Source organism: Bos taurus, chromosome 21, assembly GCF_002263795.3.
Source record: "Bos taurus isolate L1 Dominette 01449 registration number 42190680 breed Hereford chromosome 21, ARS-UCD2.0, whole genome shotgun sequence".
Classification (NCBI taxonomy): Eukaryota; Metazoa; Chordata; class Mammalia; order Artiodactyla; family Bovidae; genus Bos; species Bos taurus.
Genome location: NC_037348.1, coordinates 35,898,268 through 35,915,861, shown reverse-complemented (window position 1 = coordinate 35,915,861; position 17,594 = coordinate 35,898,268). Strand labels below are relative to the sequence as shown.

General features: G+C 38.8%; 1 long non-coding RNA gene across 1 annotated transcript; it reads right to left on the bottom strand.

Moving 5' to 3' along the window:
- Positions 1-1,205: 1,205 nt before the first annotated feature.
- Positions 1,206-17,150, bottom strand: LOC112443154 (uncharacterized). The gene is made up of 3 exons (XR_003031439.2): positions 17,034-17,150; positions 11,170-11,204; positions 1,206-1,733 (listed from the first exon to the last, which is right to left on the bottom strand). It is a non-coding gene; the product is annotated as an uncharacterized lncRNA (long non-coding RNA).
- Positions 17,151-17,594: the final 444 nt, after the last annotated feature.

The window sequence follows — 17,594 nt, the reverse complement described above, 5'->3', positions numbered from 1 at the left end:
TAGTCCCATTTGACAACTGTACACCCTGATCTCATCTGGCGTGCCTCGTCTGTGAAGTGAATTCTGTCTGCGTGTCAAGCAAAGGGATAACATGACATGAAAAAAAACAGAAAGTGAGTTACACAGCTCTTTTTTACTGCCAATAATATTTTAGTTTGTATCCTTATCATCGCTAATTGTTATCACCCTGTTCCGGGCCTTTAGCAGCATTTCATATTCCACTTTAGGTGTACTTGGAACCTTTATTGTACCAACACAAATACTCATTAGTGTTTTGCTCTGCATCCTTATAAATCGAGCCTTTTAATACTGTTACTTTGCCCACAGTGGCCTCTGAAATGTCTCTCTGTTTAGCACCATCTGCAGATTTAATTAATGTGCTGTTTTTCTCATCTTCTGGATGATGAATAAAGATGTTGAATAAAATAGAGCTTAATACCATAATGCCTGGCACCCTGTAGCCACTTCCCTCTAAATGAACTCAAGCGCAGTTTGCTTTTATATCTGCTCATGGCCTCTTACGATATTCTCAGTCCATCTAGAAAGTGTTCTTGCATCATATTTGGGTTTGCAAATCTAAACTGGAAGTCTCCCTCAGAAGCAATAACTCATCTGTGGATTGCATTACCTGCACATCTTCAACCTAACCAGTCCATGTGCAAGTCAGTTTAATGTAGATTTCTATTATGAGAAAAACCTACCCTTTTCTAACACTTTAGAAATTCTCTAAATGTTCTCACAGTTCCTTTATAATTTGGCCTTTTCAACGACCAGTGACCTTATAAAGCAGGTAGATTTCTATATTTCTCATGAGGAGCTCAAGACTCTGAAATTAATTTACAGAAAGCTAATGAAAGTTCCAGCTTTAGGATTCTGGTTGATGCCTGATTTGGTGTGCTAACTGGTTGAAATACACTGCCTCAAGTTAGAAATTTGCGGGAAGAACTTCTGCTACCATATCTTCAACTCAGTGTTTGGGGGAGAAAGTTAGATCTTATAAAGGCCCAGTAACATAAGTTTTAATTTTTCTCAACACTCTTGTGGTGCTTCTTACTGATTTCTAAGCTACATATTAAGGCCAAATAAATGCAAAAAGGTAGATCTTGTAAATATTCTTTTGTACGCAGTGTATACTTGTAGATATGCCCGCAGATAAGCTCATCTTTCTGTTAGCTTAAGAGAATGTGATGCAGAGTCAGCTGGGCTAAGTTATTAATGCCAGTTTATTACTTATGAGTGGGTTGTTCCAGCTGATTTTCTGCTTCATAGGAGAGGTTTACCAGCCTCCCTTAGGCTAGGTTCTCTCCCTTCTACTGCTCAATCATCAACCCCCTGAATTCATCCTAAGGCCATGCAGACCTCTGGCCTCTATTAGCCGGCACTCAAGTTTCCTCTACAGGAGAAATGCCAGGGGCTGACAGCACATTCTTCACTTAACCTTGCCTCTGGGCTGATTGGCAGTGGGGGGTTTCTCAGTTTAGCTTTGCTGCTGATTTCCAACTCACCACAGGGCTCCTTTGTGCATGAGACTGTCAGGAGCTCCTGGGTATGGATATGCAAGAGACCTTTCCGGGCCCAGCCCAAAATTATGATAAAGAGCTGGATGTAGGATGAGGGTCATAAACAGCAAAGCCGAGTATTTCTTCAGTTTCTGTCTCTGGCTAGTTCTTAGCACACAGTAACGATCAATAGTAAGACCCTTGGGCAAGTTGTGTATCTTCAGTTTTTCTCACCTATAAGGAAAGTAACAAAAGTAGAGACTTTAGTTGACACAATATGTAATGTACCAGAGAAGTAAAATGCATAAACACATATTCTTACATGGGAGCTTTCCTTTCTACATCGTAAGCCACTGAAACTCTGCACTATAACTGTCCATCAAATTGTTATAAAGACACATACCTTCTTAACAAATCAGTGTAGCACAACAGATAAGCAAACAATTATTTTTGGTGTAGTTTTTATATATCTTTGAATAATCAGAAAGTAAAGCATTTTTTTTAGCTTTATGTTAATAAACTTTTAAATGAAAGTCATTATTAACCAAGATAAAAATCGAAAGAAAATGTCTTATGTCTCAAGGCTGTGGTTTAAAGTACAAGGTAGGGTTTGATGTATGAATTGTACCACTCACCACTCCTCTGTAGTCCTGGTCTTCATCACAGGGTGTACACAGGAAAACTGAATCAAATGTGGATCAGACTTCAGCTAGACTGAGTATAAAGCTTGACTGATAGTAAAACTTTATTGGACAATGTGTCAGAGACTTGAGGCCAAAATGAGACCTCTGTCTCCTTCAAGGATGACCTGGTCCACTCAACTTGATAGTGGCTTATCACCCAGATATCAGAAGAAATAGGTGAGCCACTGTACCTGAGGGACGGGTGGGGTAAGAACAGGTCGGGGCAAGGGGATTCAGTGAAGGAAAAAGGGGAAAAAAAATTGGGGAATTTTCTCTAGTAAGAATATTTAATGGGGAACCCATCCTTTATTTAAAAGTCTCTAAGATATTCAGTCCCATGAGTTATAAAGGAAGTGTGAATAGTAATAGATTTATTTAGCATCAATTTCATACCAGGCACTTTACATACATTGTCTTATTCTCTTCCTATCCAAATCATATGACAGATACTGTCACAAACATCTTACTGATGAATCTGATACCAAGGCAGTTACTGAGGTCACACAGAAAAAGGTAGAGACAGGATTGAGGTCCAGGATTGTGGCTGATCTCAAAGCTGTCAGAGCAGATTGCTTATGTCCAGTTGGTGAAAACAAAGACAGACACTGTCACATGCTTATAACGTATAATCAGCCAAACTGTGGAACTGGGAAAAGAGTCTGGCTGAAAATTCCATTCATCTTCCAACAAGTATTTCTCTGATGAATCCTGCCATTTCGTGGCATCTCTCCATGCTTATTTGAAATTATAATTTTTTTAAACCAGAGCTCACCATGTTTGTCAGGTATTATCTAATGATACTGAGTACCACCCACTCCCTTCTAAGCTCTCTCAGGAAGGAGCTAAAATCCAGGAAATTATATTCCACCAACTCAGTATAACTGAGGGCAGGTGTGAGTGAAGGCTGAGCATACACAGCTTCCAGGCTTCCTCCAAAATACAAACCAAAGCAACACTGTAGACAGTCAAGATCATCTCTTTCCTTGGGATTCCTGCCCTTCTAGATATTCTGAAAGCCTGCAGAGTCCTCAGTTTCCTTCCTTCCTTTTGGCTCTTGGAATGCTCATGTAAACCTCTAATTTTTTGCTAGATTTGTTCCTGCTTTTTAAATCTACCTTGAAAGTGAAAGTCGCTCAGTTGTGTCCGACTCTTTGTGACCCCATAGACTATACAGTCCATGGAGTTCTCCAGGCCAGAATGCTGGAGCGGGTAGCCTTTCCCTTCTCCAGGGGATCTTCCCAACCCAGGGTTCAAACCCAGGTCTCCCGCATTGCAGGCGGATTCTTTACCAGCTGAGCCACAAGGGAAGCCCAAGAATACTGGACTGGGTAGCCTAACCCTTCTCCAGTGGATCTTTCTGGGGTTGGCAAATGAGAGCCCATGGGACAATTCTGAAGATTCTGTTTTTGTGAATGAGATTTAGAAGGACCCAGCCACACCGACTGATTACACATGTTGTCTGTGGCTGTTTTACCTCTGCAATATCAGAGTTGAGTAATTGCAACAAGAGACAAAGGACCCACACGGTGGACAGGATAATAGCCTCCAGAGATACCATTGTCCTAATTCTAGGAATTTGTGAATGTTAATTTACATGGTGAAAGAGATTTTGCAGATGTGATTAAGGATTTGAGATGGAAAAATCATCCTGGGTTATCTGGGTGAGCCCAGTATCAGGGTCAGGAAAGGAGAGGGATATAAAGATGTTGTGCTACTGGCTGTGAAGAGGGAAGAAGGGGCTGTAACCTAAGGAATGCAGGTGGTCTTGTAGCTGGAAATCATGAGGGAATGGATTCTCCTCTGAAGCCTCCAAGAGGTGCACAGCCCTGCCAACACTGGGATTCTGGGACTTGCGACCTCCAAAACTGAAAAACAAATTTGTGTAGTTTTCAGCCACTAAGTTTGTGGTAATTTATTATAGGAGCACTAGGAAACTAGTGGCTATAAAGCCTGAAATATTTACTATCTGGTCCTTACAGAATAAGGTTGCTGACTCCATTTCTGTCAAATGCAAATGACTCTGATTAGTGATAGAATTTTATTATCTGGGTCAGAGAACAAACAAGGTTCTCATTGGGCAAAGACTATCCTGTCTTTCATTTAAAGACCTGACTATTATCATTAGTAGCAATTACCCAAATCTCACTGGAAAAGCGCTTTTAAAAAACCTTTTATTCATACATATCTTCTATTTAATTTTATATGAACCTTTAAAAAATTTGTCTATTCCATTGATTTGTAGGGAATATTTGTTTATATTCTGAATAGTAATTGTCTGTTATACATGTTGCAAATAACTTACATTTTCTCATCTTTATATGTTTAACAGTATATTTTTATATAGATGAGTTTATACTTAATATGGGAAAATATATCAGTCTTATGTTTTAGGAAACTATTTCACTTCCTAAGGTCATAATATTTTCCTATAATTACTTCTAGTATAAATGTTTCTTTTTCATGTTTAGATCTTTAAAATAATGAAAAACATCTTTTATTGAAATAACACTTTTCTCCAAGGGAGAAAAAACATTAACTAAAAGTCATTAAATTTTGGTTACTGCAGTATTGATATGAAATGCCAGTTATGTCAGTCTCACTGGGAAATCATTCTAAAGAAAGTATCTTTTTTTTCCATCGATTCTTCAACATTTATATATACATATATATATATATATTTTTTTTTTTTTAACATTCCTATTCTTAGTCCCTCTTACATCTGTGCAGTTACCACATTCTCGTCACAGGTGTTCTCCAGCCCCACCATTTTTCTTCCATTCTAATGCGTTCAGATCATCTTCCTTGCTTATGACCTTGGTCAGTCCCTTCCTACCACTTGCTTTCATTTTCTTCTATCATAAAAGTCAGATATTTCATTAACCATGCAGTATGACTTTCAGTTATTTCCCACCCCTTTGTCTCTTTCTTGCACATTTTGTTATCCATCATGTTTCTTTCTGTTTTACTTTCTACTGATTCTTGCTCATTCTTCCAAATGCTTCACAATTTCCCCAAAGCCCATAGTATACAATTTAGAATAGCATACACCTGCCCTTTTCTGATCATTCCTTTCCTGCAAACACTCTCTATTGGCCACTGAAAAGGAAGTGCTTGGGTGACATATCTTTGAATTATACAGGACAGCTTGGCAGCTACCAAAAATTTTCTCCTTAGAGATTGATTGTCTCAGACAATTCTAAAAACACATCTGTCCCCAGTGATTTAATTTGCTTGATAGTAAATCCATTGTAATCTACTCGGATAACAACTTGCTATTTATATCAAACTAGTATCCAATTCTGAGATGTTAAATATAGGATTCTCCACATTTCCTGACACTCATTTCTAATAAACCATGGCATACGTGAGAATGAACATTTAACTTTATAGAGCCTCAGCTGCAAGGCAAAAGGGTTTAGAGCACCAGGTCATAAGAAAGCCACAAGAAAGGCCTCTATTTCTAAACTAAATAGAGCATTAAAAAATTTTTCAGAGCTAGGAAAGACCTTACAGATCACCCATTGCAATCCTTTTTATTTTAGAAATGAGGAAGCTGACACAATTTGAGAACTCCAATAACTCATTCAAAGTCCCATAGCCAGCCAGGGGGAGAAGCTAGTTAAAATCTCAGGTTTCTCACTTTAGCAAACAGATCAGAGCTCATTCTGCCCTGCCATACCCTGAAACAGCACCAGAGCACCCACTATGGACACCAGGGTTTTCATCCATTTTCTCAAAACAAATGTATTACTTTTAGAAGCTCAGAAAAATAGTCTGTACTCTATCCACTATCTAGCCAGCCCTGAATGATGACGAGCACTCTTGTGTGTGAAAGTGCGTCAGTGGAGGGGTGGACAGAATGACCACTGCAAAGAACCTGAGGACTGAACTGTAGAATATGGGGAGGAAAATGTCTCTGTTTATCAAAAGAAAAGTCATTCCAGCAAATTTTCTAAATCCAATGTTAATGGATAAATAGCCTAAGTTGGGGGTGTTACAAAGGCTAAATAGCCCATGGTCTTCTTGTTGATTTTTCTATTCATCTCAACAGTCTTTGCAAAGAGACATGTTTCACTCTGAACAGGTGTCAATGACATTAATTAAGAAAAACTAGTGGAAGAAGAAAACTACATTGGTATGTTGTCACTGGTTCTGTAATATCTTAAGCATTTTATCTGATGAGTTCCTTTATCTTCTAACTTAGATCAAAGTTTATAGTCAAAGAACAGATGGGGATTGCCAACATAAGGAAACATAATTACATTATGGAGACAATAGGTAAAAACCCATGACTGTTGTTACGTTGAACATTTGACTAAACTTTGACCACATATAGCAAGACTACCATTCAGATGTCTCTGTATACTACTATTTCACTTATTATGAACAACCACTGAATGTGGCCTCACACGTGTAACAGTAAGGAGAGAAATCAGTGTTATAATAATTTCCATAACAAAATGTCATCTGAGTAATTTTATAACTATAGCAGTTAGCTTTATGTCTTAAAAAGTAATGTGGGTCATTAACGTATTCATTATTCATTGAAAAATTAAGCACATTTATAGACAGAAATACCAGGTACAAAAACAATGTAATATAAGTCACACTTCACTAAAATGATAGAATGCAGTAAAATGTTTTATGTTACATATTATCCCTCAGTTATTAAACTGTATCAGCCTAATAAAATTAGTGAAGAAAACCCTACTTTTGTATTTTTAAATTTCAGAGTCTGAAGTCATTCAAATTTTTTAACCATTTTTTGGAAAGTACTGAGTGAGGATCTGATACATGCCTAACAATGTGCCTGGCTCTGGGGAAAAATTAAGACATTAGTGCAGTGTCTGCATTCAGGAACAGCTAATTGTTTCTGCACATTGTAACCATCCATGGTCTTTTTAAGACTGGTTTCAGCTGGCCTAAGCCTCTATTGAAGGCTTGATGGCAGGTAGAGCGTCTGACCAAGAGGTATGTGCAGTCACACTGCAGTCAGTCTCCCTCACTATATAGAGTAGGAATTTTCCGTCTAAGTGAGCCATTAGTTGTCTTCTCGATAAAGTAGATTTTACTTTCATAGCTCTACATTTCTCTATGAATTATAGGCTGTCTTCCTATTTTTGAGAGTGAAGGACATGCATATAAACTAAGACTGTCCCTGGAAAACCTGGACATACACCCATCCTACTTCTCCCCCCAGGGTCTGCCATTTATAAACTATTCATGGGTGAATAATCAGACTAAGATACTCGACTTCTTAAAATGTTCCTCTGACTTTCCTTCATCATTAGAATAGAATTTAAAATTCTTTCCAAGGCCTGCATGGCCCTAGAGTGGATCCAACCCCAGCCGCCTCTCTCCTCCTCACTCCCCGTTCTCCCCGCTGCTCTTCAGCCTGTTGAGTATGTTCAGGCTCAGAGTAACTGACGTCTTCATGGCCTTAAACATTCCTCCCAGCAAGCTTCAGGGTCCTTTCTTCTCTTCATTCAGGTCTCTTTTAATTGCGACCTCTCAGAGGCACCTTTCCTAACATCCTGTATAAAACAGCAACTCTCCACACATATATACTTCTGGTACTCTGTTTTGTTTTTCTTCTTTATAATCTACTATTTGACTTATGCTGCCTATTTGTTGATTGGTTGCCTCTACTCGAGGATGTTAGATATGTGAAATCGGGGACTACTACTTGTTCAATATTTCATTATGTCTCCAGGACCTACAAGAGTATCTGGCGTTTTAGCGGCACTTGATAAATATTCCTTAAATAAATGTTGACTGGATGAAAATATGCACAGCACTGAGCTTAACTCCTTATGTTATATAATAAGGAAACTGAAATACATGTTATTTAATTTCCAGTCTGTGAATCTTTGCATAAATGTTGGCATTGAATTAAGTACAGTGTTTACAGGAGCCTTAAGAGCCTCTCAAGGGTTACTTGTTTTCTGATGCTTTTCTCAGCTTCTGCAAGCACAGACTCTGTACTCTCATAGCTAATACAGACCTCAATTATAGCTCTTCTCACATGAACCCTCGCCAGTCGGAAAAGGATCAAGACACCAGAGAGCAAAGTGCACTTCGGGAGTTAACTAGCAAGTCTGGAATGGGCAGAATGGGGTAATTTGACGGTGGAGATGCAGGCAGAAGTTAGATCTTTTCGTAAGACAAATTAGCAATTTGCATTTTATCCTAAGGCAATAGGTGGTCATTCAAGAATTTTAAACTGAGGAGTGATGGGATCAGAGGTGCATTTGCAAAGGGTAAATCTGGCTGGCGTGTGAAAGATGTAGGGTACCAAGACTAGCCTTGCAGAAGTCCTCAAGCATTTACTACAGTTGTCCCATCTTAAATGATCCTGGCCTGACTAAGGGTGGTGGCCTTGGGGTAAAGGCCCCTGGATGGATTACCTCTTTGCATCCCTCATCCTTTTCTTTAACGTATTGCTTCTCTAGATTCAGTTATATTGCTACGAAAGGAAAGAAAATGCCTGGCAGTTCTCTGAAGTAGATACCCAAAGCATAGCAACTGAGTAACTGGATTAGTTAATCGAAATTCATACTTTCTTTCCAGATTGTACCAAATTACCTCTTTTTAAAAATGAAATTCCTAGTGAAGAAGATGAATATATTTAAGGTAGAAGATAAGACAATGTTATTATAGTTCCAAGTGATTAGTTAACATCATTTTAGTATTTTGTGAACATTCTGATGCCCCAAGGACCTACTAAAGGGTCCAGAGAACCTCTACTCCAAAAGAGTGGTGGTGATTGGATGCCTGGTTCTAAGTAGGTGTGTTTCAGTTAAGACTGTCATGATAGGAATCATACAGGACGTGTACTTCTGAGCAGTACTTGCTTTCTCACCCTCTCTGGTGCCAAGTTTACAGCCAGTGAATCTCAGGGTGAACCACCCTGTCTCCTCCTTTCTTTCTCCCCTTCTGTGTCTCCCCTTGTGTGTGTGTGTGTGTGTGTGTGTGATAAATGCATGATTTATGTATGTAAGTGTGTGTATATACACATATTTTGAGAGAGAAATTGAGGGGGGGAGAGAATGTGCTCTCTCTTGAATAGAAATATGGCGTATGACATATGAAATGATTTAGAGATGTGAAGGTTATTCTATATCCTGACAGTGTTGTAGCCACACGTTCCGGGAAACAAACTCACTCAGAAGGACAGCGCAGATAGTGGAGTGCAATTTATTACACCGGCGGGGACCCTGACCAGCATTTGCGAAAATCTTTTATACCCCATGTGTTCGTGTCTGAACCCACCACTCCAAGTTACTTGAGACTTACATAAACCAAGGAAAATATAATCCCAATAACCCCATCATTCATGTGCTATGTGCTCATGTGCTCAAACAGTCAAACAATTAGCCAATAATCAATAAACCCAAGGCTACACTCCAATTAATACGGAGGCCTGTCTGGAGGAAGGGGTGATTAATGTATGTTTTCTCTTAGGCGATGAGTAACCTAGATACGATCTTCAAGGTTCCCTGGTCTGGAGGGGGTCTTATCCTTCTGTTGTTGTTTTCATAGGCACTAAACACAGAGTTCGGAGTCCATTGGAAAGGTGGCCGAGCATGATCAGCATGAACAGGCCTAAGATGGAGTCCAGGCCCTATGAATTCCTTCTTCAACAGTACCTGGAGTATGCATGCGTGCTCAGTCGCTTCAGTCGTCTCTGACTCTTTGCAAGCCCATGGACCATAGCCTGCTAGGCTTCTCTGTCCATGGGATTCTCCAGGCAAGAATACTGGATGGGTTGTCATTTCCTCCTCTAGGGGATGTCCCCAACCAAGGGATCTAACATGCGTCTCCTGCATTGCAGACAGGTTCTTTCCCCACTGAGCCACCTGGGAAGCCTGAAAATAACCTGGTATGTCCACCATTTTCGTGTTTTCTTTTGCAAGACAAAGTTACCAGTTAAAATGCAAAAGATGCTGGAGGGCTAATCCCCTAGTCTTTTACTTCACGTAGTTGATTATATTAGTTCTGTCTTCTGTGGTTAGGGGAACTTTCAGGATAAGTGATGTCAAAGAAGTAATCTGTTAGAACAATATAATAGTGCGTATTCACTAGAGAGTATTTAGAAAACTCAGTTAAGTAAAAAGAGGAAAACTTAAGTCATTTACAATTTCATCACTCAAGATTTAAGCACTTATACTTTAATATACTCTATTTTATATTTCATATTTGGTCTTTAAAAATTTCTTTGAATGGCTACAGAATATTCCACTTTCTAGACATACCACAACTATGTAAAAAAATCCCTATACAAAACTTTATATTGCTTTCAATTTTTAATTATCATAAACCAAATAGTGATACTTTTGTCATTAAATATATGTGTTGCTGTGTGAAAGAATTTATTCACAACAAGATCTTTAATACACGTTACAAAATAGGTGATGTCTCCTTAGAACTCACCAGCAGTGTGTGAAAAGGCCCATTTAGTCAAATCTTTGTTAAATTTGAGAATTTTCATTTTACAACAATGCTTGCCAAGGTGGTAATACAAGTGGTACTCTGTATTTTTTAAAATTCAGTTTCTTCGATTGCTAATGAGACTGACATATTTTTTAATAAAATGCCATGATGGTGAAGTAGCAGAATGACTGCTTCCCTCCTTCAAGACTAAGTTGAGGTACCCACATAACACCTCTGTGAGAAACCCATGGGTGTAGGGGCTGTTCTGGCTGGTGTTGGAATGCAGCTTTGACCTGAGGTGAGAGGCAGCAAGGCGAAGCTGTGGGGGGTTACTAAGAAAAGAACTGTTAGAGGTCATCTTTGCCTCTTTTCCTTCATCCTTACATTAGGACAAAAAAAAAGTGCTTGTTGATCTCTACCATGACAAGTAAGATCAGGGCAAAGTGTGAGGTGCTGAGAGAATCTAGTGCGGATTGGCCAACTCAGGCATTCATGCCCAAAAGGCTAGTTAAATGTTATATAAACTACAATAAATATCACTGAATTAAACTTACCTGATACAGCTGTGCAGATGAAGTATATATAAAACCTAAAGACAAAAATGAAGAGAAGGATAGAGAACAACATATCAGTCAAATGCTAACCTAAAGAAACTGCTGCAACCTAATATCAGATGAAGTAAATTTAACAGAAAAATTACACCTGCGAAGGAGCATGGCATCATGGTAATATCTCAATTTACCAAAAAAGATATAGCAATTTTAAACATCTTTACAGCCAACAAAATAGCCTTAAATACTCTTTTAAAAAATGTATGTTTGCAGAGTGTTAATAAATACTATCATAGTGATATCAACATACTTCTTTTGATTGTTGATAGACTAAACAGTTAGAACTGGGCGTGGAACAACAGACTGGTTCCAAATAGGAAAAGGAGGACGTCAAGGCTGTATATTGTCACCCTGCTTATTTAACTTACATGCAGAGTACACCATGAGAAACGCTGGGCTGGAGGAAGCACAAGCTGGAATCAAATATTGCCGGGAGAAATATCAATAACCTCAGATACGCAGATGACACCACCCTTATGGCAGAAAGTAAAGAGGAACTAAAAGCCTCTTGATGAAAGTGAAAGAGGAGAGTGAAAAAGTTGGCTTAAAGCTCAACATTCAGAAAACTAAGATCATGGCATCTGGTTCCATCACTTCATGGCAAATAGATGGGGAAACAGTGTCAAACTTTATTTTTGGGGGCTCCAGAATCACTGCAGATGGTGATTGCAGCCATGAAATTAAAAGACACATACTCCTTGGAAGGAAAGTTATGACCAACCTAGATAGCATATTCAAAAGCAGGGACATTACTTTGTCAAAAAAGGTCCATCTAGTCAAGGCTATGGTTTTTCCAGTGGTCATGTATGGATGTGAGAGTTGGACTGTGAAGAAAGCTGAGTGCTGAAGAATTGATGCTTTTGAATTGTGGTGTTGGAGAAGACTCTTGAGCATCCCTTGGACTGCAAGGAGATCCATCTAGTCCATTCTAAAGGAGATTAGTCCTGGGTGTTCATTGGAAGGACTGATGCTGAAGCTGAAACTCCAATACTTTGGCCACCTCATGCAAAGAGTTGACTCATTGGAAAAGATTCTGATGCTGGGAGGGATTGGGGGCAGGAAAAGAAGGGGACGACAGAGGATGAGATGGCTGGATGGCATCACTGACTCAATGGACGTGAGTCTGAGTGAACTCCGGGAGTTGGTGATGGACAGGGAGGCCTGGCGTGCTGTGATTCATGGTGTCACAAAGCGTTGGACATGACTGAGCAAATGAACTGAACTAAAACAGGCATGAAATCATTACCAATATAGAAGATCTGAACACGTTTTAAAACTTGATCTAATTGATATATCAAAGGTTCTGTGCAAAATATGTATATGATACATATTGACACATATATATACATATAATGGGTATGTAGGAAAGAGATCTAATTGATCTATATAGTCTTAACAATTGTTTAAAGTTAATATGAAAACAATAAATAGAAACAAAAGCACAACAATTTTATATGTTTCATGTGTCAATCTGTAGAATCTAATAAAAGATATTTCAAGGGAAATGTATAGTCATAACAATTATACTCCAAATTGAGATGCTGACTGCCATAACTACAGATAAAGTGGGCATTATAGAGTGTTGTCAACAGTCATATTCCAATGTTTTTAAAACCTATATTTTTAAAAAATCTTAACATAATTAAATTGTAGCTGATAAATAATAAAGTTACTATACCTCAATCAAGTGGGATGTATCCCAGACATGCAAGGCTGGATTAATATTAGAAAAAATGTATGATCATGTTAGAGATGTAGGACAGGCATTCTGTTTTATTTTTTATTAAACTTTTTATTTTGTATTGGAGTACAGCTGATTAGCAATGTTGTGATAATTTCAGGTGAACAGCGAAGCAACTCAGCCATAAATATACATGTATCCATTCTCCCCCAAACTCTCTCCTATCCAGGCTTCCACATAACATTGAGCAGAATTTCATGTGCTACACAGTAGGTCCTTATTGGTTATCCATTTGAAATGTAGTGATATGTACATGTCCATCCCAAATTTCCTACCTATCCCCCCCCCATCCCTGCCGGCAACCATAGCATCATTCGCTAGTCTGTGAGTCTGCTTCTGTTTTGTAAATGAGTTTGTTTGTATCATATCTTTTTAGATTCTGCATATAAGGGATGCCGTACAATGTTTCTGCTTATCTAGGACAGATATTTCACATAATTAAACACTTAACCTCTTAGTAAATTAGAAGAAATTCTTTTAACCTGATAGAGAGGTCTTGTCTTTTTAAATAGATACTCTTCAAGCGTCATCTTAAATAAGGAAATGTCAGAAGTATTGCCTTTACAATCAGGAAAGAGACAAAGAAGCCCACTATCCCCATTTTTATTCAAGATAATAAGCTCCAATTTGAACTTATTTATTCAGCAAACATTAAGTTTGATAATTCCATGATAGAGAGACTATGGATGCACATAATCTCTTATACTTTGATCATTGACTTGTAAATTAGTGAAAGCACTTTGGAAAATAGAATGTTTTATCTCAAAGTTGAATATTCATGTACCTTAGAACCTAGCAGCTCTACTCCTAGGTATGCAGATGACGCCTTGCTCAAACATCACAGGGGAGATGCACAAGAGTATTCACAGTAGTACTGTTTACAGTAGCAAGAACGGGAAAAAATACAAATGAATATGGAGGGGACTTCCCTGGTGGTCCAGTGGCTAAGACTCCAGGCTCTTAATGCAGGGGGCCAGGGTTTGGTCCTTGGCCTCGGAACTAGATCCCACATGCAGCAGCTCAGAGTTTGCATGCTATAACTAAGGCCTGGTGCAGCCAAATTTTTAAAAAATGCAAATCAATAGGAGCCAAAAGAATGACCTATTGCAATAAAGCATGGTATACTTTGTAGGAAAATAAAAACAGTAAAATTCTGTTTTTAGAAATCAAGTAAATGCAATGAAATAAAGCACCACATAAAAGGAAACAAGGAAATGACAAAGACAAGATTCAGGATGATGAAATTCAGGTGGTGGTAGAGATTGGAGAGCTTCCAAAACAAGATTGGAGAGCTATATGGTAAACATGTACGTTACTGTCATGTCCTACCTCTTTTGTGTGGTGGGTTCATGGATGCTTATTACATTATTGAAAATAATTATTGCAGCTAAATAACTGAAAACATAGCATATATGGGTCAATGATGAGGGTGTATAATAAATTTATGATTAATCCAATTCTGTATAACTGATATTCAAGGAGAAAAATCTAAGATTTTTAGCTATTTGAGTGCCAGAAAATGGTGAGGTAGGAAAAGGACACAGATATTGGGAGGGACATTGAAAACAAACTTTTCTCATTGTGTTTGCCTAGTATTTACCCCACATAGAGCACTCAGGACATTGATGACCACAGCAGGCATAAGTGCACTGACCATCAGTGCTGTGTGAAATAGCTAGCCGAATCTCTGTAATCCTTAGTGCTCATCTCAAACAGTATATAAAGTACATGAAACATTTTAGAAGGACAAATAGTAGAGACTTTGCAAGGTACTATAAATATGCACTTGCTTCGATTCAGTTCAGTCATTCAGTCGTGTCCGACTCTTTGCAAACCCACAGACTGCAGCACGCCAGGCTATCCTCTCCATCACCAGCTCCCAGAGCTTGCACAAACTCATGTCAATCAAATTAGAAAAGACCCTGCTGCTGGAAGATTGAAGGCAGGAGGAGAAGGGGACGACAAAGGATGAGATGGTTGGATGGCATCACCGACTCAATGAACATGCATTTGAGTAAACTCTGGGAGTTGGAGATGGACAAGGAGGACTGATGTGCTACAGTCCATAGGGTCACAAAGATTCGGACATGACTGAGGAACTGAACTGATGCGATCCAACCATCTCATACTCTGTCATCCCCTTCTCCTCCTGCCCTCAATCCCTCCCAGCATCAGGGTCTTTTCAAATGAGTCAGTTCTTTGCATCAGGTGGCCAAAGTACTGAGTTTCAGCCTCAGCATCAGTCCTTCCAAGGAACACCCAGGACTGATCTCCTTTAGAATGGACTGGGTGGATCTTCTTGCAGTCCAAGGGACTTTCAAGAGTCTTCTCCAGCACCACAGTTTAAAAGCATCAATTCTTCAGCACTCAGCTTTCTTCACAGTCCAACTCTCATATCCATACATGACCACTGCAAAAACCTTTGCCTTGACTAGATGGACCTTTGTTGACAAAGTAATATCTCTGCTTTTTAATATGCTATCTAGGTTGGTCATAACTTTCCTTCCAAGGAGTAAGCATCTTTTAATTTCATGGCTGCAATCACCATCTGCAGTGATTTTGGAGCTCAAAAATAGTCTCTCACTGTTTCCCCAACTATTTGCCATGAAGTGATGGGATCGGATGCCATGATCTTCGTTTTTTGAAAGTTGAGTTTTAAGCCAACTTTTTCACTCTCCTCTTTCACTTTCATCAATAGGCACTTTAGTTCTTCCTCGCTTTCTGCCATAAGGGTGGTGTCATCTGCATGTCTGAGGTTATTGATATTTCTCCTGAAAATCTTGATTCCAGCTTGTACTTCATCCAGCCTAGCATTTTGCATTATGTACTCTGCATATAAGTTAAATAAGCAGGGTGACAATATACAACCTTGATGTACTCCTTTCTCAATTTGGAACCAGTCTGTTGTTCCATGTCTGGTTTGAACTGTTGCTTCTTGACATGCATACAGATTTCTCAGGAGGCAGGTTAAGGTGGTCTTGTATTCCCATCTCTTTAAGAATTTTCCACAGATTGTGATCCACAGATTGTTGTGATCCACACAGTCAAAGGCTTTGACTTAGTCAGTAAAGCAAAAACAGATGTTTTTCTGGAATTCTGTTGCATTTGCCTATTCACTAATATATCCAACAAACATATATTAAGCCCTAACTTTGTATCCAGATATATTTGAGGCACTGATGATGAAAAGGTGGAGAGTTATAGCCCATATTCCAGAGGGGCCCCACTGTGCACAGACCACATATTGGCTAATATTATAAAACCAAAGACCATAATTTCTAGGGTCAACTATTTAAAATTAGAACATTTTGAGAAAATTTAGAGGCAGACATCATCATTGTAGTTATACTAGAGGTGACTATAATGGAACATAAGGAATGACAACCTGGGATAGTCAGGGCTTCATTATGGAAGTGACCATGATTCTTTGTAGTTATCTTATTAAATGATCTAAAATGTACTGTAAAGAATAAATAGTTTGCCAACCAAATAAGAGAAGGCACAGTATGTACAAAACCATGGAGATGTGCGAGCATGTGGCATATCCTTGGAGTTTTTATACTCTGTGTGCTAAAGCCTAGATATTATGGTAGGGGAGACTAATAGTAGAAGTAAGTTATGTTAGCCCTTTGATGGTCTGGCCCAGCCTACCACCTTATTTCAAAGTAGCATCCCCATTAGTAATATGAAGATAGATGGTATTATATACAGGCCTACTCTTAGCTTGGTCCCTCCTACTAAAATACTCTTTTTCCTCAGTTAAACTATTATTAATCATCTAAATCAGTTTGCCTTAGGAACTTGAATACTATGGTTGAAGTTTCCTACCCTTTTTCCACGCTGACTTCTCAAGCTTTTCCATGTTTTTTTTTAAATACGTCGTAACTGTTTGATAAATGAAAAAATGATTTCTCATAACAGCTTTAAATCTAGAACTCAGACTTAGTTTCATCCAATAAAAGAAATTGTGTCAAAACAACTTTTGATGCCCTCCAAACCAGCCCATAATTGAAAGTGTGGGTGAGTGTGATCAAGTGGGGACCTCTAACAAACCTATTCCACTCACCTATGTAGTAACAGACCCACGGGTGGTGCTAAAATACACTCCATAGGTCACGGGGAGCTGTACATCACTCATTGCCATACCTCTGTGACTGGAGGCTGCTCGTTTACGCCCAGAGCTGACCTGAACTTGCCTAGCAACAGGACGTTGTTGCTAGTGGTAACCATTCCATGGGGAAATGTTTGTTCTGGGTGTTTGGGGTCTTTGTCTTTACAGACACATAACACCTTTGATAGACTTTATAAGTGGCAATGTCTCATCACTTAACATACCCCATTCTTTTGCCTCCTGTGCATGTACAAACTTAGAAATTTGTCATTTAGAAATAGAAGCACAGTTTACTTTTTAGGATTGGCCTCCCCCTTGATTTGAATAAATTATTTTTTCACCTAGACCAAAAACAGATGTCTCACCAAGTCTTCTTGGAATTGACTGCCCTCCCACACGAGCCCCACCTGTGAGTTCTCAGGTGTGGCCAACATAAGCCATAGGCAACGATCTCTAAACAAATTAAAAAAAAAAAAAATTCAGAAAGCAGAAAAATTCATTTGAAAATGTGCTGTC